This window comes from Magnolia sinica, chromosome 2 (assembly GCF_029962835.1).
Source record: "Magnolia sinica isolate HGM2019 chromosome 2, MsV1, whole genome shotgun sequence".
Taxonomy (NCBI): Eukaryota; Viridiplantae; Streptophyta; class Magnoliopsida; order Magnoliales; family Magnoliaceae; genus Magnolia; species Magnolia sinica.
The window spans coordinates 113921107-113933233 of NC_080574.1; the positions used below are offsets into that span (position 1 = coordinate 113921107).

Below are 12127 nucleotides of genomic sequence, written 5' to 3' on the forward strand. Positions count from 1 at the left end.
TGTATAAGCAACCACCAAGACGGATGACAACAAAAGTGATCTAGAAAATAAAAGAAGAGATTGAATGAATATTGAAGGCCGATTTCATCAGGTGTATTAAGTATGCCAACTGGATCTCGAATGCAGTCCCAGTCATAAAAAAGAATGGAAAATTGCTGGTTTGCATTAATTTCTGAAATTTAAACCTAATAACACCAAAGGACAAATATCCAATGCTGGTTGTCGATCAACTAATCAATAGGGCTGCTGGACATCGAGTTTTCCTTTATGAATGGATATTCTCGGTACAATCAAATTTACATCATGCTAGACGATGTGCCAAAAATGGCATTTAAGTGCCCAGGCCCTCTAGAGATTTAATGCTAGGTGGTAATGCCATTTGGGCTTTAAAATGCAAGGACCACATATTAGAGGACAATAAATGCCATATATGATCGATCGGTTTATGGAAGTTTATGTTGATGACATGGTAGTAAAGTCGGCTGATATAGAGAGCCATGTTGCTCAGTAACACAAATCATTCGAACAGATGAAATTCCTTAAGTTGAAAATTAATTCCCTTAATTATGCTTTTGGAGTCTTGTTCACAACCACAAGTGTAGGGTCGCGATGTAATAATAATCTTTGTAAGACCGAGGTCAAATCCACAAAGACTAACTCGTACGGTTTTGAAAGTAACTAGAACTAGAACTAGAAGGAGATATAAATCTAAGTCTAAATAATTGGAAAGAGTGATTTGGAATAAGGTAATTGAAACTTGTGAATTTAAAGGTGGGGACTAGGGTGCCAAGGATCCACTTATAGCTTTTAGGATGCTACTTCACTTGATTCAAGAGATCCAATTGGAATTAGAGTCTCATCTTATCCAATTGGAAAGAGAGATGATCAAATCTTTGAACTTCTTATTGATCTAGCCTTAATCGAAGAAGATTGTGAAGAGTCGGAAGGGATTCCATCACCAAACCATGCCCAAGGGATGATGGCAAACAATAGAATTTACCAATTCCACAATCTCAAATAAGAAAAGAAGATACTCAAAGCTATCACAGATCTACTGTAATTTGAGTTACAACAAACCATTGAAAACTGAACGTATTCCTTAAAATCAACTAGAAATCAATGAAGTTCAACATAAAAACATGAATCAAAGAAAAATAAACATCCCAATCATGCTATAAGCTTCAGCTTTTAGCCTTAGCTAAGAGGTTTAGCCAACCATAGACATGATTGAAATAAAATCTCTTAAGAAAAGCATAAAAACAACTAAGGAATAAGAAGGAAAACTCTTGACGGTAGCTCTTCACTCTTTTTCTCCACTCCTTAAACCTTAGAATATGCCCGGGAACATCTTAGGAACTCCTATTTATAGTTGGGAAACTCTAACTTTTGCACCAAATTAGAAAAATCTGAAAACCGCCTCAAATTTACGTAGTCCGTGCAAAATTTACGTAACCCTCGACTAGTAGAGGACAGTCTTCGACTGGTCGAGGATCATGCAAATTTAGAAAATAATATTGCTAGAGTTTGAGTCAAAGTTTCCTAGGCTAGTCATGCTAGAGCCAGGGCTAGTAGAAGTAAAGTCAGGGCTGGTCGAGCCCAGGGCTAGTCGAAGCAAAGCCAAGTCTTGGCGAAGCACGCAGATTTTTAGGATATCTTTTCTTCACTTCAAGTCTTCGATTCTATTCATTCAGCACTTGGTTTTCTTGGATCTTTGGCATGTAAATTCTTTATTCTTGGTCTTCTAAGATCTAATTTTTGGCTTGATAATTCTTAAGCATCAAATCCATACTTTTAACATTCTTTCAATCCAAGCTCTCAAATTCACCTTGCAACACAGACATGTATAAAATATAATATTAAGTAGTATCATGTTCATAAAACCAAGATATAAGTAGGGGAAAATATGTAATATTTGACACTCAACATACTCCCTAACCAGCATTTTGCTAGTCCTGAGCAAAACATGCGTGAAGTAATCTTCAATTCTCAACGTTCATGCCTTTTTAAAAAATTATTCCTTTGTACAATCAAGTATGAATGGGTAGAATTAAGACGAGTAAGTAGGATTTTGAAAATCTAGAGCCGAATCACATAAGAAATCAATCAAATAATTTCTTTATCAATTCTTCCAGAGCATAAGTTCATATATCAAGTTTTTCAATGTGATCAGTGCAAATCAACTTCTCATAAAAATACTATCTTTTCATAATGTTAGCCATGCTCATCACTTCAAGATTAGTTGAAAACTCAAGTACTGATTCCGAACCTATCCCATTTTCTTTCTTTTTCTAGTTTTTGATTTTATATCAATGGTCATTTGTATTCATTCAGTCTTTTTAGTCTTTTCATCTTTTCTCTTTTCTTTCAGATTTTTCATTCTTTTTCAAACTTTTTCAGTCTTTTCACCATACATGACCTTTTTGTCGATCTCCTGTTTTTTTAACTGGTCCTTTTCTTCTTTTAAGGTGGATAAAATTCTCTAGAAACGATTCTCAATATCTTTCAATGATCATCATACTAACAATCAAAAAATGTAGTACTATTCACAGAGAGCAAATTGAACATGTCTTGTGATTTAGATTAACATGATTTTCAAGCTTCCTCTTAATCATTTGAGTGCAAGGAACCGTAAGTGATAGGCTACTCAGTTGATCAAACTCCAACAATTCAAAATTTGATTCCGATCTTATCATCATACTCAAAGCATTCTTAAATACACAGATTATCAATTTCCAAATAGGTTTTATTTGGAAAAATTGAAAAACAATTTCACAATTTTTGCTTAAAACTAAGAGAATGCTATTTAGATTACCTAATCCACACCCCTTAACCTAAGATTTACATTGTCCTCAATGTAAAAGAAATAATCCCGCAATGCAAAAAGAGGCAACGAAAAGAAAGGAGAAGTGATGGAAAGGTAGTACCTGAAGAAGGAATTTTGAGGTTTTTTCCAAGAATCTCAATGTAATGATGGGTTGGTACAAAGACTAAACAAATTGTAACGCCTCGGAAAAATCCGTACAAGGACATGAGTACCACCTCAGGCAGAAATCACCCAGGACCAAATCTTTTAGAAATTAGGTTAATCTTAGCAAGTGCTAAACTAGAGTGCTTATGAAATTAGCACTAATCACTTTAAATATGATCTGTAAGACCCAAAACGTGCAACATCATTGACGCCACATTACCCTGAAATCTAGAATCTATCCTTAAACCCGGTTGCTCTCGGGAGCATCTTGAAACTCTGTATCAGACCTGGACCGCAGGTCGAAAGTTTGATTACCTCGAAACTATAAAGTTATGACCGCATTACTGGACTTGACAACCCCCTCAGAAATCAAGTCCAAACTGTGTCTAGAATGCACAACTTGGGCCCGGAGTGAAGAGTGTGAGAAATGTGAAACTATTTAGAAATAAAAATTCAAATTTAAGAAATCTGAGTCGTGTCGCTTGCGGACCAAATATAAAGATTTAGACCGTTAGAATCTGACTTAAATACACTCTCGGATTAGGAGAAATGTCCCACACATGTCAATGTACTTGTGGCCCAGATCGAGTGACCGTGACCGCTGAACTGAAACTGCTCCGCCACGGCTGATCTGTAAATCCGATCGGTACAAAAACTCAGCCTAACCTAGATCCATGGTCAGGGAGCTTAAGTCTGACTGCATGTGCCAAAGGGGCCAAGTGCTCCGTTGGACCAGAATGACCCATATTTGGTTATAACCTAAGTATACCTTGGCCCTAGGGCCATTTCCATCAAACCTAGGCCTATATAAAGACCTTAAACCCTCACTCTCAAATTCCATACGAATATTTCAAACCCTAGCTAAGAGAGAGAGAGAGAGGAAAAGAGAGAGAAAGTGAGAGAGAAGTTTGTGAATTATCTTGGAATTCTTTCCAATTACCCTGCGTACCTAATCCATCGCATTTGAATCGTTATTTCGGCGATTCTAATCTCATTTCTAGGTAAGTCAATTAAACCCTAACCTGTTTTGGAACTTAGAATAGTTTAAGCGTTGATGTAACTAATTTAATTCATGCCTTAGGTTATCTATTTGCCGGTGACGAAGACTTATCGTCTAAATCGAATCCGTTGCGAAATTTCTGGTTTAAGGTGCAGAGTATATTCATATAGGTTATGGTTTTCAAGGCTTTCAATGTCGGTTAATGGTTTATTATTGTTGTGGGTGCAATTTCACATGCCAAATGCGATGTTTGTATTGCGTTTCTGATATATATGAACTATATTGAGATTTGTGTATTCCATGTATATGCAGAAAGTATCGTATACGTATGAAATACAAACATGTGGTTGCCATGATTAATTATCGTGTGGTTATGCTAGATGTATGTGTAATAACTCCTTAGTGAAAGGATTTGCCATAAGACGTGCTATCACCAACATACATCATGTATGTTGGAATATGTAGTCAAAGTGTTTGTAGAAATGTCTGAATGAACAAGTGTGTAATAAACTGTACGTTATATGAGTGTTGAGAAGAGATTCTCAACTATCTTAACGATGTGTATAATTTCCTCCATGTAACTTACATTCTTATCTGTTTTACTTAGGGATTACATATGCGTGAATTCATGTTAAGTTAAAATCCATCAAATGCTCACATACTTGTTGATCCATTACTGTTCTAAATTGCTTGTATGAGTATCTGTTATAATTGAATATGTTTAAGACTATGAAATAGTCCAGGGAATCGGTAACAAGCTTTGAGTTCATGGTTGAGGTCGCTTTCGTCACGTATGACGTGTTTGACGAACCCGAGTCGTATTAGGGTTGTTGGCAGTGGTTTGGCCACACGGAGTGTTTGCACACTTCATGTCGTTCAACTCAACGTGTGCTCGTACTAGTCGAGCTCGTCAAGTAACCCAATTGTCCTGGTGGATGTTCACCATGTATGGACGCTACTGTTTGAATCTAGGGTACCAAACTTACCAGTGCAATCCCGTTAACTATGGTACCTCGATCCGCTAAGACTCATGAGCCGGGCATGGTGGTATGGGACACCGTGGTCGAGCTATTGATATCAGACCCCAATTATTACCTAATTTTATGTACATGATAATGTTTAACGGAGTATTTTAATTATATTTTCGTTGCAGGATGAAATCAGGAGCGTTGATGAAAAAAAAGAGTACTACAAGCATGAATTTGACACCTAGAAGTCACCAGAGCAAGGGACGCACTCCAGGGAACTAAGACTGAAGAATTTACATGCCAGGGACTCATGGAAATCAAGCCGTTCACGTTAAAAAGACCCGAAAATGGTCCAAAATACAAGATCACATGGTTCCCGTCATCCGATTGATTCGAAACTTCATGCATAGCCTGGAGGCCATAAATAAACCGTACATATTAAATTTCAACCATTGAATATCTCGAGAAGTGGCCCAACGGCCAGATCAGCCCTTTAATTCCTTAAGTGGGGCCCACCTGGTCCCTGGATATGGCTCATCTTTGGTATCAACGCTTTAAAATACATGGAGAATCATATGGACGGAGGAGATTTGATGCATACATCATGATGGACCTCACATGTGTACCGCATGCACACAGTGCAGACGCACACCGGCAGTACATCTATACATTCAAGGTCGGTCAGCAGGCGCTGACCGACGAAATTTAAAAGAAAAAGGAAACTGCCGTTTTCGGCTTCGCCAAAACGGCAACAGGGACTTGCGGTCCCCTGTTGTGGGCCACCATCACAGCTCGTAAGTCCAATCTGGACCGTCTATTAGATCATAATGGTCCATGTTACCATCGCCTAGGTGTTGTTATTTCAGATGGCAGTAGAGATCGGTTTCTAACCGTTCAAAAACAGAATGGATGGCAAGAAGCAAAATCACGTGGGCCGCGTCAGCAGACAGTGAAAACAGTCCATTCTCGACTGAAATTTTGTGCTGCATCCAATGGATGGCTTGGATTTGTCTATATAGCAACGAATTGGGCCCCACCAACGTCGCAGCACGGTCAGCGCATTGCCCTGTTTACGCACGCCGGACGCTGTCCGACTTTCACAACGGTCGTGGCCCACCATCCTCAATCAGATGAAAGATCTGATCCGTCCATCTTGTAGACGACTCAAAAACGTCCCAAGGGACGATAATTATTTGGTAAACATGCAAGGAACGGAACGTGGGAGGCTCCGATTTTCAATGCATAACGTGTATACACGCACCGACTGCTGTTCTCAACCAACCGGTTGCTATTCTCATGTGCAGCTCTGCACCGCAGCTGAGAGCTATAAGAGAGAAAGAAAAGGCTTGTTGGAGGGGGGGGGGAATCGAAGGAAGAAGTTTGTTTTGGAAGAAGGAAAGATCCAGAGAAGAAAGCAAGAAAAAAAAAAGGAAATTCAAGAGCCAGATCATCCATTTTTTTGGAAATTTTTGCAGCTTGGAGAAGCAAGAGATAGAGAGGAAGAAAGAAGGGAGAGATTGGAAGGATGTTTTTTTCTCTATCATATATATTTTTCCTTCTTTCCAGTTGATTCCATGAGTAGCTAAACTTCTTAGCTAGGGCTGAGATGAAGCCCCTAATTTGAATAATCCTTGTTATGTGTTGATTTTATTTTGATTTAATTGATGTGTTTCTTTCTCTAGTGTGCTTAATTGGAAGTTTTGAGCTTCTCCATTCTAAGAGCTTAACCAAAGTCTAGTTATGGATGTTGTTTGGAATATTATTGTAGGTGCTTGTGTCTGACCATGAACAGGTTCCTATAGAGGAAAACACAGGAATTTACATCTCTCCATGCCTGACCATGGATGGAAAGTTGTAATCCATATACTTTAAAGAATTATACATTCTGTGTACCCGACCAAGGACATAGAGTGCACTTTATTTTGATATCAATCTGGATTAGGGTGAATCAACAGGTAAAACAAGGTTTATGATAATTAGGGGTGGATTCGAAAGTCCTAGTCTTCTCCTTGATTGAATTGTCCTCATTATTCTTGGTTATTTTTTCATTGATTTTTATTTAGTTTATTTAATTACTATCGCAAATATTTGTTGGATTAGTTAAGAAGAGTCTTTAATTTTGAATTGTGACGACCAGTCCTCGTGGGAACGATCTCGTAATACGTACCATATCTACATCTGATTCGTATACTTGCGAGTTTAAAATCATTTAAATCAGGTTGGTTTAAATAAAACATCAAGTTTTTGGCGCCGTTGCCGGGGACTGTTTCGGTCCAATTGGATTTAGGATTCTCTCTTATCATAATTCATAGTCTTAGTTTTTTTTACTAACTTTAGGTTAAATTTTTTTAGGAACTAACCTATTTCCTGTTTGGTAGGGACCTGACATAAACTACTAATTTGGTAATCTCTTTCCAAATTTTCTATTTTTTTCTAATTTCTATTTTTAGAATTAAGGTTTTATTTTATTTTTTTAGAAAGTTTCTATTTCTAGGCTATTCTATTTTTTTTATTTTTTAGAAATTTCCTATTTTCTAATTCTAGATTCTGATTCTTCTTTCAAGTAACTTTCTATTTTCTAGTTTTAAAAAAATTTTCCCTTTTTAGAAACTAACTTAGCTTTTATTACAAAATTTTTTATTTTTTTATTTTATTTTTTTTATTTTTTTTTATTTTTTTTTGTTTTAAGCATTATTTTAGGAAATTTAATTTATTTTTGTTTTCTTTTTGTTTACAGGAATTGAGGAAGGAAGCTGCTAAATAACATTGTCTTCAAAAGGAGGAGCTCTCAAATCTACAGACATTCATCATCTCCTTTTCCGGGTTCTTCTTTCCAATTTTCCTTTACATAGCTTTTTCTTGTTTTAGAATCTCATAGTTGCTAGGTCTAGTTTTATTTCTCTTAGGTTGCTTCTTAGTTTAGTTTTCTTTCTTATATTGATAACATAGTTTATGCTAGGACGTAGATCTCTGAACATAGAACTAGCACATTTTGACCCTGAAATAGAAAGAACCTTTCATAGAAGATTTAGAAACATCCTGTTTGAAATGACGGAAGAGAATGGAACTAAAGCTCTTAGAGATTATTCAGCTCCTGTCCAATTCAATGCACCTTCATGTATAGTGTTGCCTGCCACCACAACAGCACACTTTGAACTTAAACCTGGGGTCATACAACTGTTGCCATCCTTTTATGGTTCAGATAAGGAGGATCCATATCATCACGTGAAAGAATTCTTAGACATTTGCTCCACCTTTAAGTTCCAAAACTTTTCAGACGATTCGATCCGTTTGCGCCTTTTTCCTTTTTCTTTGAAGGATAAGGCGAAAGCATGGTTGAATTCTCTAGGAGTTGGGTCTATCACTACATGGGACCAACTGTCTAAGAAGTTCTTAAACAAGTTCTTCCCGGTTCACAAAACTAATGCCCTCCGTAGAGAAATTACAAATTTCACACAAAAAGAGGGTGAGCACTTTCATGAATGTTGGGAAAGATGGAAGGATTTACTTCTTAAATGTCCACACCATGGTTTTGAAAAGTGGCAACAGGTTCAATACTTCTATGACGGTCTGACACCCCAAAACCGTCGCATGGTTGACGCCACCAGTGGAGGGTCATTCATGACCAAAAGTGATGTTGAAGCTTGGAATTTCTTTGAAACATTGTGTGAAAACTCCCAGCAATGGGACTACTCAAATAGAGGTGAAAGGAGTCCCCAACCACAGAAGAAAGGTGGTATATATGAGGTAGGAGTCACGCCGGATCTTTATGCCAAAATTGATAGCCTGACAAAGAAAGTGGATGCTTTAATGTTAAATAATGGACCTCCACAAACAACTCAAGTCGAGTCATGTGCCACATGTTCTAGTCCCGCCCATCCTACGCAGTCTTGTCCATCTAGTTCAGCATTTCCAGAATTTCTCTCTGAACAAGTACATGCTATGAACACCTTTCAGAGAACTGAGAATAATCCTTACTCAAACACATACAATCCAGGGTGGGCTAGACATCCAAATTTTTCTTGGGCAAAAGGACCACAACAAGGAGGACCATCTGGAAATCCTCCTATGCAACCTTACTCCCAAGTGGGCAGTCAACAAACTCAGCAGTTCTTACAGTATCAACAAGTGCCTCCACAATCTAGGAAACCATCTCTTGAGGATACACTCAATCTTTTTATGCAGAGTTCACTTCAATTTCAAAAAGACACCCAACATACTTTACTTGCTAACCAGCAGAGTTTACATGCAAATGCGCAATCCATTGCCAAGCTGGAAGTACAGTTGGGTCAACTTGCTGCCACATTGAGTGAGAGAGAGAAGGGCAAGTTCCCTAGTCAACCTGTGGTAAATCCAAAAGGACAGTATGAGATTGGCTCTAATTCAAACCAAGAACAATATCATGAGCAAGCCAAATCAATCATTACCCTTAGGTCCGGTAAACAGATCGAGAACAAAGTAGAGATGCCTAGGGAAGAATCAAAGTCCAATGCGGAAGATCAAAATGAAATGGAGAGACATACTAGTGCATCCAAAGTCCAACAACACTCTGACTCTCCAGGAACCACTCATGTGCCATCTTATGTGCCTAAAGCACCTTTTCCCCAACGTCTGGCACCGGTTAAGAAAGGAAACAACTTTAATGAGATATTGGACATGTTTAAGCAAGTCCAAATCAACATTCCGTTGCTTGATGCGATCAAGCAAGTCCCTGCTTACGCTAAGTTTCTTAAAGATTTATGCACTCAAAAGCGTAAGATGAATGTTCATAAGAAGGTCTTCCTTGCAGAGCAACTCAGCTCCATGATTCAAAACAACACTCCTCCTAAATTTAGGGATCCAGGAGCTCCTACCATTTCTTGTGTCATAGGAGAGCATAAGGTTCAGAAAGCATTGCTTGATTTAGGGGCCAGTGTTAATTTGTTACCATATTCGGTCTATGAGCAGCTAGGACTTGGTGAGCTGAAACCAACTAAAATAACACTCCAACTAGCTGATAGATCTGTCAAGGTGCCCCGTGGTGTTATTGAGGATGTGCTAATCCAGGTTGACAAGTTTTATTTTCCAGTGGATTTCATCGTTCTAGATACTCAGCCTGTCCAGAATCCTACAAGTCAAATCCCGGTTATCTTAGGACGTCCATTCTTGGCCACATCCAATGCAATCATAAATTGCAGGAATGGAGTTATGAAGTTGTCCTTTGGTAACATGAAGATCAAGCTCAATGTTTTCAATGCTGGACAACAACCAGCCAGACTCGGATGATATATTTGAAGTGAACATGATTGAGAGTTTAGTGCATGACTCTTTTCTTGAATCTTCCGATGACGCTCTTGAGACTTGTTTAGCACATTTTGGCAGAGATTTTGACATAGAAAGTTCCATCCAAGAGCTCAATGCATTGCTTGACTCTAATCCAGATATGAATACAACAAAATGGAAAGCGAGAGTGGAACCTCTTCCACCATCTGAGTCTAAACTGGTCCCGTCTATTGAGAAACCACCCAAAGTCGACCTTAAACAATTACCTGAAACTCTCAAGTATGCATTTTTAGGACCTTCTGGAACCTTGCCTGTCATCATAGCTGCTAACCTTGATAAAGAACAGGAGGGTAAGCTGCTTAATGTTCTTAGAGAACATAAGGCAGCTATTGGGTGGACAATAGCAGACATAAAGGGAATAAGCCCTATGGTGTGTATGCATCGTATTCACCTTGAAGAAAACGCAAAAACATCGCGAGAAATGCAAAGGAGGCTTAACCCTAACATGAAAGAGGTCGTTCGGGCTGAGGTGCTAAAATTATTAGATGTTGGTATCATTTATCCCATTTCTGATAGCACATGGGTCAGTCCAGTTCAAGTTGTTCCTAAAAAGTCCGGGATTACGGTGAAAAAGAATGAAGATAATGAGTTAGTACCAATGCGCATGACTACGGGTTGGCGAGTTTGTATTGATTACCGTAAACTGAACCTGGTCACAAGGAAGGATCACTTTCCTCTTCCTTTCATAGATCAGATGCTTGAGAGATTGGCAGGGCACAACTATTATTGTTTCCTGGATGGTTATTCCGGGTATAATCAGATTCCCATTGCTCCCGAGGATCAAGAGAAAACCACATTTACATGTCCTTTTGGCACATATGCCTATCGGCGTATGCCATTTGGATTGTGTAATGCGCCTGCGACCTTCCAACGATGCATGATGAGTATTTTTTCAGACATGGTTGAGCGTTTTCTTGAGATTTTCATGGATGATTTTTCAATTTTCGGCTCTTCATTTGATGAATGTTTATACCATCTATCTCTTGTCTTGGAAAGATGTGAAAGAACGAACCTGGTATTGAATTGGGAAAAATGTCATTTTATGGTTCAAAAAGGGATTGTACTCGGGCATGTTATTTCAAGTAAAGGCATTGAAGTTGATAAAGCCAAGATTGATTTAATTTCTAGTCTTCCTCCACCCAGAACGGTTAAAGAGATTAGATCATTCTTAGGGCATGCGGGATTCTACAGGAGATTCATTAAGGATTTTAGCAAAATTTCTCGACCCTTATGCAATTTACTAGCTAAAGATGTTGCTTTTATCCTTAATGATGAGTGTCGGCAAGCTTTTGATAAGTTGAAGCATTTACTGACTTCTGCTCCAATCATCCAACCACCTGATTGGAGTTTACCTTTTGAGCTTATGTGTGATGCTTCGGATTATGCCGTTGGAGCCGTGCTAGGACAGAGATTGAACAAAATGCCTCATGTCATTTATTATGCTAGTAGGACTCTAAATGATGCACACTACTCTACCACTGAAAAAGAATTGTTAGCGGTAGTATTTGCTCTAGACAAATTCAGGTCGTATCTCATAGGATCAAAGGTTATAGTGTTCTCAGATCATGCAGCATTGAAATATCTTCTTTCTAAAAAAGACGCTAAACCTCGATTGATTCGGTGGATTCTCTTGCTACAAGAATTCGATATTGAAATTCAGGATAAAAAGGGTTCCGAAAATGTAGTAGCCGACCATTTGTCTAGACTTGTCTTAGAGTCCACAGTGGATCTTTTGCCAATGAATGAGTCTTTCCCTGATGAACAACTTCTAACTATTTCTCAATTACCTTGGTATGCGGACATTGTAAACTATCTTGTTACAGGTCAACTTCCTTCTCATTGGACTAAACAAGATAAATCCAAATTTCT

General features: G+C 38.3%; 1 non-coding gene across 1 annotated transcript; it reads right to left on the reverse strand.

Annotated features, from left to right (window-relative positions):
• Nucleotides 1-8362: 8362 nt before the first annotated feature.
• On the reverse strand, nucleotides 8363-8469 carry LOC131238460 (small nucleolar RNA R71). Its single transcript, XR_009167868.1, has one exon. It is a non-coding gene; the product is annotated as a small nucleolar RNA R71 (small nucleolar RNA).
• Between the last annotated feature and the right edge of the window lie 3658 nt (nucleotides 8470-12127).